Source organism: Rhipicephalus sanguineus, chromosome 4, assembly GCF_013339695.2.
Source record: "Rhipicephalus sanguineus isolate Rsan-2018 chromosome 4, BIME_Rsan_1.4, whole genome shotgun sequence".
Taxonomy (NCBI): Eukaryota; Metazoa; Arthropoda; class Arachnida; order Ixodida; family Ixodidae; genus Rhipicephalus; species Rhipicephalus sanguineus.
In genome coordinates, this window is record NC_051179.1 from 33,767,314 (window position 1) to 33,789,561 (window position 22,248).

At 49.1% G+C, this 22,248-nt stretch overlaps 1 protein-coding gene across 1 annotated transcript in view; it reads right to left on the reverse strand.

Annotated features, from left to right (window-relative positions):
* LOC119389741 (alpha-amylase 4N-like) overlaps window positions 1-22,248 on the reverse strand; it is a 294,142-nt gene that overhangs the window by 240,699 nt on the left and 31,195 nt on the right. The window lies entirely within an intron of this gene.

Consider the following 22,248-nt stretch of genomic DNA (forward strand, 5'->3'; position numbering starts at 1 on the left):
AAGGTGTGAGGGAGATAAAAAGAGGAATAGGGCGGGAAGAGAAAAATAGAGACGAGCACAAAGTAACGGCATGCACTGTATACGTATATGTATATAATGGTAGCAGGCTACTGTCTTATACATCTTCAAAGACTCGTGGACTTGACTAACCTGAATACCACTATTGAAGCCTTCTGAGCAGTTTTTTCGGGAGCACTATATCCTAAAGATTCTTGTTCTAATAATGAAAGATCGTTCAGCCTATCCAAAATTGTGAGCATCATTTGAATATCGGCACTATAGCGCGGTGACACAAAAATAACGTGGGGCTCTACGGCAAAAGCGCATGCGTGGCTCCGTATTAGTCATATGAACCGAAATTAAGAGAAGCCTAGGGCGTTAATTTGTAGTTTCTTAACCGAAGTGTAGTAATTATGAGATACAGGGAAAAGAAAGGGCCTCTCTTCCCATCCGATCTAGAGAGGGGAAGGAAGGTGTTCTTCTCGAAGAGGTGGCCTTTCCTTTCGGCTACCGTAACGTTACGTACGTATTATTAGGAATTGGAAGTTGTCAGTCCACTACAGCACACTGACCACCGCTTCACAGTTTTTATTTTTACCTGGGACTCCCTCCTTTCGCACATGCCTCGTGTTTGCTATTAGCGAAGTGGTAACTTCGTTCATGGACCTTTTAAAACGAAAGCCTTAGATGCTCATTAAACGTGACGAATGACCGTCGGCGTCAACACGAAGCGATGAAAAAGTGCATCATGTGACGTCATCATGACGTCACAAATCGACAAAATTTTTGAAGTCATTGTGACGTCACATAACATGACGTCATCACGCGGCATCGTCGCTTGGTCATGGGTGGGCAGTGCAGAACCACATTAGGTGCGGAAAGCTTTCAGTTGAGGGGGGGGGGGGGGGATCGGGGATCAATACAATTGCCTGCGAAGAGAAAGAAATATGTGTCCGTGTGCCTTCCCCTAGTCCATGTTCACAAGCGCTACCCTTTCAAAGTGCACTTCCAACTCGCCTAAGAAACAGCACTCTTAAGAAAAAAAAAAAAGATGGATTTCGCCATCGAGTCGTCTTAGGCGAATGCATAAGGGATCGTGCGACTTTTTCCCGACGCAGCTCAGGGTCGTCACGGGTACTGTTTCCTGTAATCTCTAGAGAGAAACAGTTTTAATAAACATGAGGCGTCCTGGTTGCTGTGGGTGGAGCCCCTCGTCCAGGGCCCCACTGGCAATTGCGGCTCGCCGGGTCTGGGAACTTTGCTACAAGAAGATTGCCGCTGATATCCCGCAAGAAATTTGACGGAAGGGTCAGCTCTCGCAGTATAGATCGGAAACTTCCTACAGAAACTGTGCTTTATCAGTGACCTGTGATAGCCTTATGAAGCTATAAACCCCATCGTCGCTTATCCGTTTCGGAGCTACGTGTCTATAAAAACTCTAGCCCTGACATCGAAGGTGTACTAAGTCATCACGCAGTGCGCAACTCGTGCAGCTGTCAACACAAAAGTGAGCGACGCGAACCACGCGCTCTTGACGGAAGAACTCTCCAGTGAAGCCCGAAGGTGGCGCATTTGCAGGTAGCGACGGAGAGTAACGCGCTTTATCCTTATCGAGAACTCGCATCGCGCCATCACAGCGGCGAGCGATCAAATCGGAACGGTTTCTTGACATCTCGCTTTCATTTCCCGCTGGGATCTCAAAAGGGATAACATTGTCCGACATGGCCCACGTTTGCGCGCGTGCGAAAAAAAGCCCCCCCCCCCCCTACTGCTGCTTTACTGTATGTTCCCGGTGTAGGCGACAGCGGAAGGTTTTCGGTGTTTGCGAAAAGACCTGGACTCCGGGCGTCTGTCGCCGAGGGAAAGGGAGAAAGACGGCGTTTGTCTTCGCGCCTCACCCCTTCCTTGGCCCAGTCCCTATTAGGGAACTGCAGCTCTCTCCCGCGCACGCCCCGATGTTATTCTTCGCTCTGTTATTCCATGTCCCTTTCTCCCGTATCCCGAACACAGCCTACGCAGATCGCCCTCCGGCGGCTGCTTGCTCCTGTATATAACACCGCGTGGCTTTCGTTTGCAAGTGACGCTTCCCTTCTTCATACGTGGCAATGCTATCCTGCAGCGATACGTTTGGGTTCGCGATTCGACTGAACCCTTCAACCACTCGAACTACGCATTCTGTGTGTGTTTGGGAAGACTGCCTGCCGCTTGTCCCTCCCTCGGAGACATGCACATTTCATACCCACGACTCCCCATGTCTCTGCCCGCCGCGTCGGCTTGCATGCGGTGAAGACGACGTGGGGACGCACGTGGGTTTGTTGGGGGAGCGGACCTTGTCGGACTACTTTCTTCTACATCATTTTTTCTTCTTAGCCCTTTTGCGAGATGGCGTCTTCGATGTTTTTGTGTTGTTTGATTTCTTTTGCGCCGGGCAGGGAGCGGGGAGCGTTGGTTAGGGCTCGCTTATGCCCGCTGACCTGTGGGCTTCGTAAGGCCAGGTGCGCCTCCTTTAGAGGCCAAAAAGGGGACTTGAAGCGCGCTCCGCGCGCGACTTGTCGTTCGTGTTTCGGTTTAAAAAATGTATATATATCGAACTATTTCCCTTCTAACATCCACCCTTTTTTTATCGTTCGCTCTCCCTCGCCGAAACGTCTGCAGTTTTTGACAGGCGACAGCATGAGTGCCACGGGACTGCGCGCTATTCATGTATACGGGTCATGAAGGGGAAGAAAAGGAATATACGACGCTGTTCACGAACGCTTGTCCCGTATTTTTTAGCCGTTTATACCCTCAGTTCCCCACTGGGAGAGTTTCTTTTCTGACACGCCTTTCGCTCGCACTCCCTCATGGGACAGGTAGCCCGCACTCACAGTCTGTATTACGTTTTCGTTTTATTTTTATTTTTTCACGGAAGCGATTTTACATTTACGTTACGGTCAGTGCAGATATCGTTCAGTCATACGACTACGAGGCAAGCAGAAGCGAAAATGTCGAAAAATAGAAGGCGGGCGAGCGTTGCGAACGCCATGAAAAAGCTGGGGAGAAAGACCGAACAACGAGCCTTTTAAAAAATGACCGCCAGAGTGGCCTCGATTGTACACGACCTGAACTGGACGAAAGTGCTGCAGTTAGGTATTGGCGAAAAACTGCTCGGCCTTGCGGGCTTTACGAAGAGGGAGAGAAGACCGAAAAAAAAGTTCACGCGTTCCGTCTCGGACCGACCCCTTTAATAACGCATTCTTCTTTGTGGACGAGCAAGAAGGAGCAAGAAACGCTGGCCTGGTGGGTTAAATGAAGGGCGTGCAGCTCCCAAGTGTAGAGCAAGGGGTCACAAATCACACCCTACTACGGCGCGATCTAAGGGCTGCGAGAGAACGAATACGAAGGAAACATGCGCTGTTCATCAGTGGCTCATTCATTCACAAGAAAGCTGCCGGTTGTGCATTGGCAAACGCCTTTAAACGTGACCGCGTTTCACAATTTTTCACGCCGGCGTTGCACAAACTCCTCCACATCTTCAGGGATCTTCAGAAGACGCACGTGTTCAGAAGCATGCATGCAAATATGATGGCGAAGGATGCGAGTTGATCGACAGCCGTGTCTCATCGTCAGGTGTCGCTGAAGACACCCCGCTCGTCTCCTTCGCGCTGACGTGGTCAACCAGGTCACTCACTGTCGCTCAAACCGTGAACAACTGTCCACTGGGCGTCCAGCTCATTACGCCTCTTTTGCGAGCCCGGAGCGAAGCGGTGACGCTGCCGGACAATCGCTCGCCGTCTCCCGGTGGCTCTTTGAATCGTTGTTCAACGCATGCGGTTCAAATGGCAACGCACGCATGCGCACTTTGTGGCATGCAGCCGACGTCCGCGCTCAACGCGGGGGCATTTAGATGCCGATCCATACCCTCTCCATCCCCCAATTCCTACGACCCCTCAAGCTTTGGCCATCGCTTCTGCGCCCGTAGAAGGGAATCGAATTTCGTTCTCCCGAAATTGTACACCTTTATGAGAGTGAAATGTTTGTTCCACTGTCACTCACTCCCAGTGTACGACTAGCTAGGTCTTCGAGCTAGCCACTCGGCCCGTATTCCTTGCGGGCTTCGCTTCGACTGTACAAACCAAGTTTGCTCTGCATATACGAAAGGGATATAAAGGCAAGCGGGGAACATGCAGCGAGGTAGGAGTGAGGAACTATGGGACTGCGTCGTGCACCCAGCGCGCGCGTCTTTTGGACGTCACTCACAGCCGTCCGCCCAACAACTCAGCTACACCCCGCATCCCACTTTTCCTCAAACCCCTTGCGCTGAAACCGTATGCAGTACGAGTTGCAAGCAGCCGCCGCCAACGCGCGCGCCTTTTGACGTGACAGTGACGTTTCGGCTCTCATTTTGCTCTCTTTTTCCTGTCGATCGCGAAGAAGAAACATGCACACAATGGGCACCGAATTCGTAACACAAACGAGACAAAGGGTCGTTGGATAGTCTTTCAACCGTACGGCGCTCGTTGCTATAGAGATGCGCGTATTTGTATACACGGACACACATGGCAGCGTGTTTCGCATTGTCGCTAATGCCGCCCAAAAAGCGCGCGCGTTCCTCGGCGGCGGCGGCCAAAAAGCGAACTTGCGTGGTTCGGGTCGCACCACGTTCTTTCATGTGGCACCAAGATTTTTTTTATTTTATTCGGCTGCGTGCACCTGACGGCCACGCTGCCACAGAGTTTACAGATATACACAGCTCGCCATTGGTGCACCCTTCGTTTCGCTCGTATACACGAAGTTCACTGCGTGGCTGTTTGAAATCGTCCTGGGACGGGGGGCATTGGTGCGTGTATATGTTTGTTTCATTCTTACGCTGGCGGTGCTCTCTCGTTTATACTTCGTTCTTGGGAGAAAAGAAACACTTTTCCTTAAACTGCCCGGCTGGTAGCGAAAAAACGAAGGCAAAAAATAACGGAGGATAGGGGAGCGTTGACCGAGCGTACTTTGGAGGGGCAACTTGATTTTTTTTTTGCGTCTTTTTATTGAAGATATGTTGTAGACGGTAAAGGCAGCGGCAGGCGCCCGGTTCAAGGAGTCACGTATTAATAACGCGCCCACACCTTTGCTCATAGAACCATGTCCCTTCCCGCGTCACTATAAAGAAAAGAAACACCAAGAAAAAAAAGCGACAGAACGCGCAATGCTGCGCATTCAAGCCCGGTCATGTTCATGTACTGCAGCGCCCGCGGGAGCACGATCGCAAAAGGGGAGGCGTTCGGAACACGCGAGGGAAAGAAGGTCGCCGCGCTTGTGCCTTTTGACACGCCGCCCGAGTTAGCCGAGATGGATGAGGGGACATCGGTTCTCCCGCGTCAGTCGTGAGGTTCTGCAGCCAGCACCCGAGATCGAAAAGACTGTCGTCGACCTGTCTTCTTGGAGCGCCTCTTGGCCACACCTATTGCGTGGGGCTCGCGTTCTTTTAAGTATAAGGCTTGTGTGGGGCAACCTTACATAACGGGGAGGAGGGTTGTGTATTTCGCACGACTTTCTTTCTTTTTCCCTGAGAAATCTGGGAACGAAGGAAAGGAAAGAATAGAATGAAAATAATAATAAATACTGAAGAGGACTTCAAAGCTCCTTGTTCTTCATTGTTGACTGACCTCTCACTTTCAAGCTGGCGAAAGTGTGCTGCATTACGTGTAGTTCCGACTTGCGCCACCTGAGGTGGGCCTTCACATTGAATGATCCTGCGACATAGCTCCCGTCATCCCCCGACAAGACAGCCTGTCAGCAGTGTCGTATCCGCTGTTCATCGCCCTTTAAAGCATAGTGAGGTTTGGCCCGGTCTACAATTCGCGATGGAGTGGGGCCCCGATCACCGGCAGAGTGCTGCACGACACGTGTTATGAAGTGTATATATGCGCGTATTTACAGAAAGGCAGGCGACCGTGTCGCTTACCGTCTCCTGCTTTCTCCGAGGATCTAAAGACGGGGCGGAAACACGGCTAAATGAGGGTGGAGACGAGAATTACATTGCAAGGAGATGATGTAACGACGAAGCTGTCCATCATGTTTGTGTAAAGAAGCGTGCGCCTTGCTCAAGCGTGTACTATGGTATACACGGACCCTGCTTGGCCAAGCCAGGGCTCCTTTGAGGTGTATAGCTTGACAATCTGTCTTATTCCATCAACGTTTGATGTGGTTATGCCGTTTACCGGCGCAAATATCTTTCGGGACTCGTACTTACTTTCGTCCGTGCCCGTCACCGGTCATTTTTTTAAAGTATGTAAGCACGTTCATTCAAAACTGTGCATTTTGAAAGATATATATGCACTCTCAAAGGCAGTCACTTTCTCTCACTTTCTCCCAGCTCGCCCTTCATTTCTTTCTTCGTTTGTTTATTTACGTTTTGGCTTTGCACCGGATTTTGTGGTCCTCTCTGCATTTTCTTCAGACCTCGCAAAAGCAGCTGGTCACGACATATTTTATTTTCAGGTTCTCGATAGTTTTTTTTCGTACTCGAAATACATCTGCAGACTCGTGTAATAATTTACGTTATTACATGTCTGCTAAGGTTGTTCATAGACAGGTTAGTTTGTCAATAAAATGAATCAATTAAAGTTAAATGTGGCTCACAATGAAATGGCTCCGTTATATTACCGTTTTACGTCAAAGAAACACAGAGTCTTCGCGATGTGGAAACACGCGTCTGCTCTATATATCTGGTGACTCACCCCGCCGCACAGACTAAAGCCGAACATGGCTTCGTCCGCAGAGAATTTTGCGAGAAATATTTGAATGTTTCGTATTCTCTGGGCCGCGCAGCGTGCCCGTGAAGCGGCGTTTAGACAAGATCTCGACGTCTCGTCGTGGAAGACCTGAGCCCGGGTTTCTAAAACCTGGAGGCCCTCTCAATAAAGTTATTTCGATCCATTTCGTCTTCGCGTGTCGCACTGAAGCGCAAGCATCTTTTTTTATTTACTCATACTGTTGGCCTGTCGGCCGTTACAGGGTGGGTAAATAGCAGCACTTTTGCATGTTGTACATAAAAAATAGAACAAAAAAAAAACACTTGAGAAGAGAAAAAATACATATGAAACCACACTACATAAGAAAAAAAAACACAAGCGTACATATAAGAAACCATACTACATAAGAAACCGTGCATAAAATACTACAGAAGAAACCATATGCGTACATAAGCCAAATAGTTCGTATATACGATCAAACAACACCAATTATCCAATTATACAACACCATAAACACAATTATACAACAACATAAATACACAGTTAACGAGCGATGTAAGAAAATATAACCGACCAGTTGATGGTAAGCAAGAGCTGTATTGTATGCCATCAATTCATCATTTACTTGTTAATTTATTATAATGCAGGACATCACGAACAAGCCGCGAAGGTTTGATTGATTGATTGATTGATTGATTGATTGATTGATTGATTGATTGATTGATCAATCAATCGATCGATCGATCGATTTATTTTCAGGCAACAAAGCTCCACGCGGCCTTAGAGAGACGTCATGCAATTGGGTGCTACTGGCCGATTTTGATCATCTGCATTGTTTGGCAAAGGCATGATATAAGAGTGTGTTTCGCACGATCGGCTTCATATAATGGCGGACGCCACGTCGAAGAGCCGAACCCACAACCTCACACTGAGCAATCGACAGCCACACACATTACATGCGACATCGAAATGAGTCAGGGAAGACCATAGGCGTCGTCAGGCGGGTGCAAGAAGGGCACTTACCCTCCCCCCCCCCTCCTCTTCCCGCTGCGATGCAACACGAAAGAACGTGAGCTTGGTCATGTTAGTATTAAATCCTAACACCTGTAGCGCACAGAAGGGACAGGAACACAGATGTACGACGCGGACACAGCGCTAACTCACATCAAATGATTTATAACTGCTTCGTAAATAAGTCATTTGTTGGAAGTTTGCGCTGTGTCCGCGTCGTACCTCTGCGTTCCTGTCCCTTCTGTGCGCTACAGGTGTTAAGCTGCAACACGGCTTTGCACCCCCCCCCCTCCTCCAAAACAAAATCCTGGCGATGCCAATTGTGAATACCTAATGAAGCTATATAGGCGAAATGAGACCCGACGTCGGCACTGCCACAAACACAAGTGCACACAGAGATACACGAACACGTGCGCGAACAGTTCCAAATGCACGCGCGTATACACATGCAACAGACGCTCTTCACCATCTTCAGTTAACAAGACACGTAAGACGCACATTAGACGACAGTATAGTATATTGAGCAGTATTCGCTCGGAAAAGAGAGCAAAACCGCAGGAAACGGATGTGGCCGCTTGCTGCGTTCCCGGAGGGAAAAAAAAAATGGGACGAGCGAGCGAGCATTAGTGGTGCTGGCCGCCGCGCCAAACCACATGCATTGTCGACGTGCACTGATGCGATTCCATTTTGGCGTCCTCGTAACCTTAGGCGCGCCCTGCTCCGCTTACATAACTAGGCCTATAATCGAATGCGTAATCTCTCGTTTACCCACATTTTCCTTTTCATTTCCCACCCCGAGTCTATATATAGTCGCGTTCTGCGTCTTTTCCCAGTCGCGAGCGTGACGCATTGAGCCCACTCCAGAACGGATGTTTCTTCACTATCTATATGGGAGAGCGGACGAGCGACAGTTTAGAGAAAAAACTAAAAGGGAAAAAAGATTAAATAAGGGGACAGGCGACCAAGCCTGGGGAATAGCCACGAAGGAAAACCACGAGAAATCCCCCGACAGTCGCGGGAAGATGGCTCCTGTCGAGTATGGGTCGCGTAATATTACGCTCTGTTCATTTTGGGGAGCAGCCACCGGCGAGCGCATCAAAACGCTACCACGGCATGCGGCGCGCGCGCTTGGGGACTGTCGGGGTGTCGGGTGACAGGAGAGCCATTGTACTCTTCTTCTTAGCTTTGCCTTATATACCTCTGTCCCGCACCGTCTCTTCAGTGCAAGTACTTCGTCCTCTCTTTATCCCGAATGTATATGAACGCAGGAAACGTAAGTTAGGTTGCATGGGATAAGGCGCGTAGGAAAGGAAATTCCGTAGGAAACGCACGCACGCACGCGTGCGGTTAGTTGGTTGGATGGTTGGAGAAAAAAGAACATCGCATCATGCGGTCGTGCTATATAGCGTTCCTCCTTTTATTCGTGTGCTTTTCATTTTTTGTCTCTATTGGCCATGGAGGCTCCGCAACCGCGATGTGTGGCGCACAGCGGGGAGTGCAGGTCTCGTCGAGGGACTACCTCGGAACTTCTAGGAGTTCGCTGTTGTACCAGCGTAAAGAAAAGAAAGAACGAAAGACCTGGGAGACCGACAGCGGGAATCGTGAACAAGATGGCCTTTTAACAGGCCGTTCACTTCTTCGCGTCCGCGCCTTGTAACATAAAAAAAAAGTTTGCTGATTTTCTTTGCCTATTCAAGAGGACATCGGACGTGCCTGTTTCTCGGGCTTCGCCTGAAAAAAAGACTCGTGCAATAAGAGATTTCAATAAGCCCTCTCTCCTGCTGCAGACTGACCTATGACATAAGGAGATAGGTAGGTCCCTCCGTGATGCGGCGGCAGGCTAAATGATTCGTCCACTTCTTACTTGGAGAAATCGGAGACGTTGAGGGAGGGACTTGAGGTTGCGGTGGTAGAATGACATTATGTAGGAGAATAGAGTGAGTCTTGCGTGGCTGCCTGGACCGCAGCCGTTTGTGACCATAGCCGTGAATGCTCTGCGCGAACTCCGCGCGTTCGCGAAGAACAGCATTGTGAGCGCTGGACTGCAGAAACATTCCTGGGCTTAACGTACGTTTGTATACTTAGGAATGTCGTAAAATCGTTTGCATGCAGTGGTCAAATGACTGTGTGAAAACGTTGGGGCGTGCAAACCGCTGCATCGCAGTCATTTCAGACCAGGAAGGGGCGTCATAAGAAGGTGTGTGCCCCATTGAAAATGTCGTGCAAAGAAATCGCTCCCTCGCTTCAAGTGTTCAAAAATTTGACGATTACAGCGATACGTTATGAAGTAACGCGCATCGTGCGTGTCATTTTCTACTTGTCCTTACGTCAGTTCTCGGCACCGCGCATAATCATGAAGTCGTACCAACTAGCACTCACAGCAGCTTTACTTGCTATGGAGTATTTGTTCGGAATAGGATACGATCGCCGCTCGAAATGTCGATGTAGACACTGAGGCGAGAGGAGTTAAATGATTTTAGGCAGAGTTCATGACTGTGCCGCTTGCATGATTCCATGGCAAGCCTTCGCAACATACTCTGGCATAAAATAAATAAATAAATAATAAATAAATAAATAAATAAATAAATAAATAAATAAATAAATAAATAAATAAGTGCATCTTTGTTTTGTGACAAATGTATGCAGAACCCTGCTTAATTATGATTGCATGCGATGCTGCTGCCGCTCAGTGTAATTCATCTTCTTTCACTCATATTTGATGTGAAAACAATCTTGCGGATGAAGCTCTTCTTTGTGCAGTGCATTCAGGTTGTATATGGAACTACAGTATAGCTTTAAAATTTTTCAGAGGAAGTTGTTTGCAGTATTCTATAGTACACTTACTTTACGCACTGTTCGTGTCATCTTTAGAGTAAATATTGAGTAGACCTCAAGTTGATCTTGTCCAGCTGCAAGGGATCGAGACGATTGCACACACTTCAGGTTAAATACATGATCATAATGACCATGATAATGATAGTGATCATGATAACGCTACTTAAGGCTGTTAAGACGATCAAGTATCTGTGTCTGTTTTTGAAGCAGCAAAAATACGCTGACGTCCTTAAAATTCGGCGTTGGAACATGCTGACCGTATTCCAGGTCAGGTTTGACGTTTTCCGTAGACTCGCCCGCCATGCAAGCCGACGTCCCTTGCAGTCGGAGCAGACGTGCCGGTAGACAGAAGCCGCGTCTTTCCAAACGAATCTGGGGCACAGTGCTTGTTTATGTGTTTGATGAGGGATTAAGAAGAGGCTGCCACCTTCCTCAGGTATCCTTTCTATACTACTGGCGAGCCGGGCATCTGGGATACGCATCCTCCATTGGGGCCTGCGGCATCGCGACCCGTATATCCGCGGCTGTAAACGTTTATCGACCGTAAAAGAGTTGGAACCCCGAAGTATATATGCATGGGTCCGGGTGACGCGGGCGCGCCTTTTCTTCACTCTCAACGCCGCGACAGCTCAAGGCCGTGCGTAATCGGCTAAGATACGATTGCACCCGTGGCCCGGAAGGCCAGGTCGCGTCAAACAAGCCGTCTGCCTTCTCCAGGCCGCGGTCACAGTCTGTTTGACACCGGTGTGATGTCCGTCGGGCTCTCGCGCGCGCTCTCCTACGCGAGGGTTGACGTCTATCGCGAGATTCTACGAGATGGGACGGAAAGAAGCCTTCCGCATGCAGAGGTATACATGGCGGCCCGAATATCTATACTCAACGTGCGTACACCGGAGCGGGTACCTCGCGCGAAGCCAGTGTCCCGTACACTCCACTCCCGTGCTCCCTCCACCGAAGTCATATACGAAGAAAGGAGAGCCCAGGTATAAAAGGGAATAAAGAACGAACGATCCCCTCGGACGACGCGGGCGTCGTCGCTTTTACGACCGCGGCAGCGGGTCCCAGGCCGCAACGCATCACGCCGTTCGCACAGGGGCTGGTTTTTTAGTCCGAGTTGTCATTAATGGATTTTAATAATACCATATTTCTAGTCGTAAAACGGGCTCGTGCATCGGAGAACGGGCCCCCACAACCATGTGTGCGAGGTATGCGCGATGTTTGCACCTTTTCGAGGTTTCATACCGGGGTGAGGGGAAGGGGGGGGGGGTTGGAGAGGCGAGAGGGATGGAAGGTACTTGCGACCGCACTTTATACGGTTAACGACGTGCGTCGCGACCTCGCTTAAGGTTTGTGGGAGTCGAGAAGCGAGTTTGATGCGTAAACAAAAAGAAAGGAAGAAGAAGACCCCAGCCCTCCTGACCCACAGGCACCACTACAGCAGTGGGTTTGACGACTATATGGCTCGAACCTTGAGCTCGAGCGTTCGCGCACCAGAGGCCGGCACCGTTAAAAAACACTCCTTTCGCGCCTCGAACGTATACATACATCGTAGCTCGTGCGCGTGGGTAGCGCTGACGGGCGGGCATTTTTATTCGCGGAAAATGCAAATTCCGTGACGGAAGTTATAAACGCTCCGTAGCCGTGCAACCGCGCGCATGGAGTGAAGAAGTTTTATGGCGCACCAACGGGCGGGCTGCCTTCTTGCGCTCTTTGGTGGCGGCCGCGAGTGACTGCTGCTGTCCTCATTGAACCGCCTTCCGATTCAGCGACGGTTATCGGAATAAAAATGAAGCCTTATAGAGAAAGGATTTAAGGGTGCTTTAAGGATTCCGCTCTGTTCCTCCCCGCGCCTTTCGTATTCCCGTATACCTTAACTCTATGCTCCTTGGCTCCCGTTTCGATGGGACCTTTGACGCAACCCATACAGTGGCGCCGTTTATGGCGAATGAATTAAAGCGAAAGGGTTTCTATACGTATATGGCCACGGCTCATCAAAATTTTATAGTGTCGTATCCAAGCTCAACAAAACGCATCACGATTTGTGTTTATGTTTTCATTTTTCTCCCCCTTTCACAATGAAAAAAAAAATATTTATAGCGAGGAACGTAAGCGAAATAAGAATCGTACAATGAAAAAAAACACGAGGGAAAAAGATCACAAAAAAAGGGAACTTCGTTCACGCGGGGCTCCGAATGCAGTTTCAAAAAAACCCGAAATCAGCTGGAAGAGCCGTAATAAAACTGGCGCGTGGACACTGTCCTCGCTGTGGAACACGCCCATTCTGCAGGTTATATAGACCATGCTTGACCGATACCGACCAGAAGTGGGTCCGGTACGGTCATGTAGTACGGACAGTTCTACACAAGAGCTCACTCCCCCATCATAAACGTTTCTGCGAAGGCGTATTCTATATAGCTATACCTGTTGAGGCAGTCGACCAGTGCCGCAACGCCTAATCATAAAACTGAGCAGCTGCCTCCGTGCCTCCTTTTGTGTCACCACACTCTCTCGCCACGTTATACAGAGCAAGCGTGTGTGCAAAGAGGACGTGGGAGAGGACGAGACATTGGGGCGAGGTTTATAAAGGACTGGACGTCGTCAGAAGCACGTGCGCATGCCGCATGCAGGGAGCATCTCAGCGCTCCTTGATGGATTCGCTTCAGCACCGCTCGTAAAATTAACAAGTCCCGCGCCTATTATGGAGTCCCGCGTGGTATAACTTTCATTGTTGCGCGAAACGGGCTTCTGTTTGCGCGTTGTTTGTTTGAATATGCGTATACGTATAAGTTAAAGAAAGCGCGCGATTCGCGCGGCTGCTTCTCGACTCATTGTTCTTTTTTACGGCCAATCCGTTCCTTCTTTCTTTTCTCCCTCCTATTCTGGCAGGCCACGTGGTTATAGCTGGTTTCGAAATCCAAGAGCGGCGTTGATTTCGGGTCTTACGTTTCTTTAGTTCCGTTTTATGACCCCTTCCCGCATATACGTCGAAAATGCTCGTATTCTCGCACTCTCTAGCGGCGGTATAAATTTTATGAACCCCTGCCCCTTCTGCAGCCGCTTCGTCGGTGGGGAAGAAAAAAAAAGTGAGTGGGGTAATAAAATTACGCTGCCGTTTCTTTACGCGGAACTTTTCAAGAAGGGGAAGCGTTACAGAATACAACCGCAGGGCTATAGATTCGTTTGAAGTGAGCAGTTTTCCGTCACTCTACGCTTCCCCAGAATTTCTTCCCAAAAAAGAGCGGCAAAGGAAAGTGATAAAAAAAAAGAGCTGTGCGGTTCGTTCTAGTGTTCGTGTCGAGCCCCGAGTCCGAACGCGGTCGAAGTGGTCGACCGGATGTGGTAATGGACTTCGCGCCTCTCTCTATAGACTTTACAGCCTTTGACCAGCTATTATCTCGCTTTCCTTCTTATGAAGCAGGATCGCTTGACCAACGGCCGTTTCCTGACAGTGCGTTGCGAGAAGGCGTGTAGCCGCTGTCCTCTCCGCAAGAACGAAAGAAAGAAAGAAAGAAAGAAAGAAAGAAAGAAAGAAAGAAAGAAAGAAAGAAAGAAAGAAAGAAAGAAAGGAAGAAGAAAGAAAGAAAGAAAGAAAGAAAGAAAGAAAGAACTGAGCGAGAGGCAGCAGGTGAGCGTGCCGGTGTGCCGAGCGAAGGCATTGGCCGAGGTGTGGACACCTGGTCTTTCGCGAACGCGCCGGCATGTTCTGTTGCGGCGTGACGCAGCGGTTTTCCCACGCGTGTTGCGGCAAAAAAGTGTTCGTTGTGCTCAGTCACGCCACTATGCATACGCGAATTACGAATCTGCTGCGTCACCGAGTGATTGGCACTTTCGGGCGTGCAAGCTGGGATGGATGGCAGGGCAATGAGGACAGATTTGAAAAAAAAAAAACACCTTTGCTGCAACCGTCTCGATCAAAGCGTAAGGACCATTCGTATTCCAGTGTTGCCGTAGATGAATATAAACGATATTCCCGCAGGAAGGAGGAGAAGGAATAAACTTTATTCAGTGGAGTGAGCCGACGGCAGAGTCGTTCAAGGTGGGCGGAGTCCCCATATATATAGTCCAGGATGCCGTGTGCCTGAGCTGACAGCTTGGCCTGTTCGGCTGAAAATATTTCTCAAAAGTTAACTGCAAGTAGCTACTATTCTTTGTGAGTATAATTTAGCTCTTACTTTATACGTGTGCATTCAGACCTTACGTCATTGCAAACTTAAGTGGCAATTCAGAGATCGAGAGTGCGCCGTACCTTTGTGCGGAGTATCGATGATACTTATGTTAGTGTTCCTCCTCTTCATCACATTCGTTTTCTACATGTAGAAAAAGGAGCCGCCCTGCAGATTGCGCGCTGTTGAGACAGCGAACGGCTCATGACGGTCCTTCTATATCGCGCCTATAAATTCCCTAGAATCTATTTTACGCCTCCGAGTACCAACTATAGCTTCTCCCGCGTCACTGCAATACTGTTTTAACTCATATGGCTTGGCGTGACATTTACAAACACATGTTTTGTCCGTCGTGAACTGGCCGATACACCAACGGGCGACGCATGTGGGTGTATAAACAAATCAAACGTATGTTGTACTCTTTCCTTCGGTACGACGTCCAGCCTACGTCTTTACAGACTGCGCTAAGCCGATTCGGCCTTAGAATAGCGTTTTCTGAGACGAGAAGCGAAAATTCTCGGGCTGCTTTTTTAGAGGAACACCGGCCTCAGCGACCAACTGCTTGGTCCTTCTGTGCTTGCATGCAGGACTCACTCTCCTCATCTTTTATTCTTCATAGACCCCATTTGTTTACACCCACGATGGGCTAGTCAAACAGACGCTCGACTTGTTGATCTCCCTTGCTTTTAAGCACCTTGATTTCTCTTCCTATAGCTGCCAGGGTCGCCCTTTGGGAGATAGACGAGAACGGCGCTGCACGTCCATGGTGACGGAAATCAGAAGAGTGTCGCTACTTCGACAACTTGCGTGTAATCGAATGTAGGGCAGACAGTCGGGTTAGGAAAGAAAGAAAGAACGAAAAAGAGAGAGAGAGAAAAAAAAAGAAAGCCGTAAACACGAGTGTGTAAGACACGTGCATGCGCGTGGTCGTTTTTGCACGCTCAGCGTGTATACCACGTGTCCGAGTCGGATATTAAAGCGATGGGCTTGGCCGATCAACTGAATGGGCGAACGGACGAAGACAAACAAAAAACACTGACGCCGGCTTCACGCGAGGACAACTTCTCGTTCCCCCCTTGCTCCACTTTGACCCACCTCCATGGATACTACTCATCCATGTTGCGAAGGGCCGCTTTGTAAGCACACCCGCATGCCGACACGCAAAGGACACGAAGAGCGAAAGCGAAGAGGCTCGCGCGCGGACAAACAACGCACCCTCACTGGGTTGCCCGTTCCTGTATAGTTACATAGCCGTCCTTCCCACGCGTGCCTTGGAACGAGCAAAAAATATACGTAGCAGGGATGTAGTATGCAGAGCACGGGCTACAATGGCTTCGCGAAAGACGATCCGAGCGGTCAAGCGAAACCGCCGCAGGTGTGCCATGTTTGTCCGGCCGCTCACGGCAACGGGCGATCGACAGCGTTGCGGCCTCGTTCCGCGCAAACAAAACAGAGCTGCCCAGTCGGGCTTTCCGTGAAGGTATTAAAGCGAGTATAATTCCTGTGTTTGCAAGCATAATTTCGGTCGGGCCACTGCGCGCCAGTTGTCACAGGAAAGCACGAAACATCAGCAGTAGAAGCTTACAGCTGGCAAGCGCAGGTATAAGGAAAGAATAAAATGTGCATAAGATCGCTCATTGATGCTTTCGCATGCAGTTGTTTACCGCTATTGCGTTCCCCCTTTCGCACCGCAGAAAGAGAGAATCTATACATACGAATATTAGAATGATAAAAAGACTATTCGTGTCAACGGCCAAGATGTAGTCTCGGGCCATGTACAGTGTGTAAACAATGACTTTGCTGATAGAAAGATCATCATCATCAGCCTCTCTACGCCCACTGCAGACGGAATGTCCAACAAGACTGAATGTCCAATGGGTCACGTGACCGGCGAGACTGAATGTCCAACGAGACTGAATGTCCAATCGAGACGGAATGTCCAACGAGACGGAATGTCCAACCGAGACGGAACGTCCAACCGAGACGGAATGTCCAACGAGACTGAATGTCCAACGGGACGGAATGTCCAATTTAGATGAGCTGAACGCGCCCTAGTTTAAAATTTCTCAGACAACTCATTCATTGGGTTAAGATAGAGTACATTATTTTCCTGTTGCTCAGTGAAGGCCCTCTGCGCCCTTCGGGCGCGATAACCTAATCGTGGCTTCGCCCTCGCTTCGCGAGTGCGGCCATTTCGCTAACGCTCAATGGCTGGTTGGCAGGGTCTCCGTCACACGCTACTGGCCGCTGTCGCGGCCACGCGCTGTTTAGACCGCGCGCCTGCCCCTTCGGGGCAGGCGTCCGTCCGTGCCAGCGTCCGTGGTGTGCCCGTGTCACTGGGGCGCACAGACGTAACTGCAACGGCTCCTATCGTTACGTCTAGACGTAACGCTAGACACTGCCAAACGGAAAAGCGAAATTTGTGGCCGGGACGGAATGTACAACGAGACTGAATGTCCAACCGAGACTGAATGTCCAACGAGACGGAATGTCCAACCGAGACGGAATGTCCAACGAGACTGTATGTCCAACGAGACTGAATGTCCAACCGAGACGGAATGTCCAACGAGACTGAATGTCCACTATTGGACATTCAGTCTCGTTGTACATTCCGTCTCGTTGGACATTCAGGCCGCAAGCGGAGGGTTAATTGGTGTATTCATGTGGGAGGTAGCGGCCAAGTACTACATCAAGGTGGCCAATCCTGCTCTGGTGAGGGAGTGCATTGCTGGCTGTGGTCGCCAGTGAGGCTGCACCCCAGGCCTTAGAAAGATGGCACGATACTCTATATGGCACAGTACTCATGTGACCACGAATTGATGGATATCATGAATGCATCCGCCGTATTTGGTAACAGTTTGTTTCTTCTTCTCTTCTTAACCTATCATTCGGGGCGCCGACACACTGACCCTGCACGGATAGCGGAATTGTCGGAATAACTATCTAAGGATGGAAGGCATCAGAAATCAAATGAATTGACCACAAAGTACAGTCACTGACCTCATGGCTGGCACACGTTTGATTTTGAACTTCAAGTAAAAAGAAATCGTTCTCTGGCTCTGCGAGAGACATTCCTGTCGTCTTCGTGGATCTGCTTGGGCACCAAAATGTCCGCAAGCACCATCGCTAACGGGCCAGGAGCTCTTGGCAGAGGACGCTGCGGGATCGTGATCCACCTCTACGGAGAACGCTTAGAGAGCTCAATGAACCTGAAACGTGAGGATGAATCGAAAGGAACAGACGGTATATTTCTGCAGAATTGGGAAGGCTAACACATTCTTCCTTTGGGGCGCACAAAGCAAAAGCAACGCATAAGCGCGTCCACGGCCACAAGTCACGAAATGTATAAAACATTTATAGGACCAGAGCTCAGATCCTTTTCATGTTCTATTCTCAGGAAAGCAGGGGAGTGGACTACCGTGAGCTCGCTTCCTCATTGAATACATCGCGCGGGTTAAGCGAAAGAACCCAGACACTGTGTCGTCGGGAGGAGGGTTTGAATCCGAGACTTAGTACGACGAGTGGTCAATCCTTTGAGCTGCACTTGCACCCCTTTTTTTCCCTGCTTCTCGTTTTAAGAGGAAAGCGTCGGCTGGAGATAAAGAAAAAGTTCGTGCTCGCGAATAGTTCGGGCACCCTTTCCGGATTATCCGGCCCATACAGTGGATTATCCGCTTCGGCGTGAATCAACCGGGCAGGTCCTAAATCAACAACAGACCGCCTTCGCCACAGTGCCGAAAGTCAAAACATGACGCGAAATGCCTTTCCTTTTTCTTTCTTCGTGCTCCCGTAACGCGAGCCGCCGCACCGAAAGGTCAGTTCGAGAATCCTTGCCTTATGTGACGTCCCTGCGGAAAGCTCCGTTTTTCAAGTCGGCTTAAATTCTTCTCACACCCAAACGACGGAGTGGCGGCGCATATATATGGAGGAAGCGAGACGAAAAGAAAGGGTTCGACCCCCTCTGTTTCCTTCGCATCCGAGAGCAAACTTGGTCGCCCTCCTTTGGAGAAAGCGAGGAAGCCTTCTCTGCCTGGCATTCTCCCTTCTGCGGGGGAGTCGCTCCGGCGTCCAGTGTTTGCTCACGGGTCCCGGACGCTCGGTCTCGATTCGAAACGACGGTCACCCAGCGTGCGGCATGCTTTTCATCGAGCGCCGCTAATCCGTCCTTTGGCCGTTGCAGTGGCGAAACTTGCATGCAGCCGTGACCGCGTGCCAGAACGGCCGAAGCCGCTCGTTCGGGCGCGCGCACATCTGTTGACCGAGGCCGATGCCAAGAGACGGATGGCCGCACCTGCGAAGTCACGCGCGCGTTTCCTTCCGATGGCAAAAACGCTGACGGCAACTGCAGTTATGGCAGGCGCCTTCGCGCGGGAAAACATCGAAGGGGTGCTTGTTTGGTGGGTAAACTTTTCGGAAGGATGTGTCGCTCGCGGGGTCCAGTTGGCGTCACGTCGTTTAACGAACAGTGCCGCGTGATGGGAAAAGGTGATCAGAGACAAGTATGCAATAAAGGACGCGGCGAGGCACTTAGACTCGAAGGCCGCGGGATCGAATCCCGACCGTGGCGGCCGCATTTTCGATGGAGGCGAAAATGCTTGAGGCCCGTGTACGTATATTTAGGTGCGCGTTAAAGAACCCCAGGTGGTCGAAATTTCCGGAGCCCTCGACTGCGGCATCCCTCATAATCATGTCGTGGAATGGTGGACGTTAAACACCAACAATTATTATTATTATTAGACACTCATAATATGTCATTACGGCATGCGGGTGCCTTCTGTGCAAACTGTTCTAACATGTGAGCGTCAGAACATGAGTAGAGGGGTTCTTGTAACCGTTATTAATAACAGTACTGAAGAGGTCAGGGCAACTGCCACAACAAACAGTTCTCGCGAAGGCAAATTTGAACGAGAACAGCCCTTGGGCTCGTTTTCGACAGAGGCGACAATGCTTGGGGTCCGTGTACTTAAATTTAGGAGAAGGAGAAGAACGAGGAAGGAATTGCAGGAAGGTAACCCACACGCGTGTCCGGTTTGCTATCCTACGCTGGGGGAAGGGGATTAAGGGATGAAAAGATAGGGACATAGAAAGAAGTGAGCATACAAGAAATTCGCGTGAGCTTAAAGAACACTGCTGCGTTCCATAGTACTGGACGCTGGATCTCGGGCCTATCTCGTTACACTGTAGATAGTCGAGTCAATGTGCCTATACTGAAGGCTTGCAAGTGCTGGACATAGAACATCCAATACCTGTTGCACGGACTGAGCGTATACGGTGATTTCAGCTTGCCGACGAACACGCGAAGTGTGTCTAGCAGTGACTGAAGCACTATGATGATTGGTTTGTCTTCTTCAGGCAACTGGTAAGTCGGAGATACAGTGTTCACTGTTGCCGATGTGCACTGTGAATCTGCATGTCGCGGCGACTTCGGCAACCTAGGTCAAGCTGCGTCAGTTTTGTCCATGCCTTCCTTGGTGTTCTGATTTGTGCTCATTAAAGAACTCCATGTGGTCAAAATTTCCGGAGCCCTCCACTACGCCATCCCTTATAATCATATCGTAGTTTTAGGAAGTTAAACCCCAACAATTATTATTATTAGTTTGACAATCATGAATCCCTCGCGAAAACTTTAGCGACGATTGCTTTTTGCTGTTACCCACCGCTGCAGCTCATCACATATTTACTGAGCCTGTACTGCAGGGCACGGGGTGGTGACCATGATACCCGTCCGCACAGGCCGCATTGCAATGAACATGGTATGAAAAAGAAAAAAAAAATGCTTACTGTACGTAAACACAAGTACACGTTTTAAAGAACATCAGGTGGTCGAGAAGAATCAGGGGCACCCCGTCTACGGCTTCTCTCACATTTTTTTTTTTCGGTGGCTTGGGACGTCAAAACCCGTTGTTTTATTTTATTTCTCTTTGGTACTGAGCTCAGTGCTCTGTGCCCAAATCCCGACCATGGCTGAGTCACTCCAGACGGGACAGAATGCGCAATCTTCCATGTATACGCTGCGCGGCGTTGAAGGCCCGCCCCACGTTGCCAAACTTAAATCTGATACCGTAGATACGAAGTCATGCGATCTCACTTATCGAAGGCTACCTTACAAGGGCAAAAGGTACAATGATATACAGAAGCCGAGACACGTGTAGAATAAGCGGTGTTTCACGAATTATGAACACATGTACACTTCAGCAATTTGTTGGCAAACAGACCCATCATGCCGGTATGGAATGCGAACAAAAAGAAATGAAGAAAACGCATTTCGCCTGATTTATTGAAAGATAGATATGAGAACGTGACGTAGCTGGAAGAAGAGCGCTTCGAATCCAGAAGTTCACTCTATGCGTGAATTACCCCATGCAGTGTCATCTGCAGTGGCGAACGTGGAAAGGGACATTCAACTCGTATTTAGTTTCCTCATGTTTGCGTTTTCTTCAGGCATGACAGTATCGTTTTCTTGGGAGGTATGTATGTACCACGGAGCTAACTCTTGTACTATGACTGGCTAAAACGTGCAACGTATGGTGAACGGCGATGGTGACGTGGAAAGAAACAAGGTAGACGATGTCAAGGATTTCAATTCAACATTTATTGTCATTGCTTCACGAGGTGACTATTTACTCATACGTCACGTAGGGCTCACTCTGCGGCAGTCAGAGGTCAACAACACATTTCAAGCCTCTTTGACAGCCACACATTTCTCAGTGCGCTTAGTGAACATGTCTGACTGTGCCGCGTGGGCTGACAATACACGATCTAAACATATGTGAAGAAAACTCTCCATAAGCGGATATATATTGTACTTTATTATTTACATATTTACACACGAAGTCGCCTTAGCGTGAAAAGTCATCGCAATGCGGACATTAATAAATACATACACAGCAGAAAATGAGACAACGAAGCAAATCATGAACCGCAACAATACGCACTAAACAGCAATCTATTAAAATGCCTGTTGTTAAACATGCAGATATGGACAGCTGACGTCGTCGTTTGCTTACTATTCTTCTTGCCTCTAGGTCACTGGGGCCTACACTGGTAGAAAAAAGGTAGAAATAGAAACCTGCATAAAACATAAGGCACGTATGCATGCCAACCTTGTCGCCATATTGCGAATAAATATCTCGTTTCGTAACATGGTCACTGCGGAATACTATACTTAATTTCTAACGCTGTTAAATCTTGGATTTCATTTGCCTTTATAGAACACCTCTCCTACTCTCGCTCAGGTACAGGGTGGTTATGTGGGATAATCAATGCTAATTATCGCTGACGATTTTCAAACTGAATTCTGTGATGTTAGGCTACTTTGTGTCACTTTCGACGTCATTTAAAATTGCATAATATTAACACACAATAAGGCATCTAAAATTTATATGATACATATCTTCGCCTTGACAGTGACAAGAGCAGTTGTTGAAACGTTGCTCAGGCGACATTACCTGTTCGACGATTTCCTGTCATATCTCCTTTTGCAAAACGAACGAGAGATTGATTGTACACTGCAA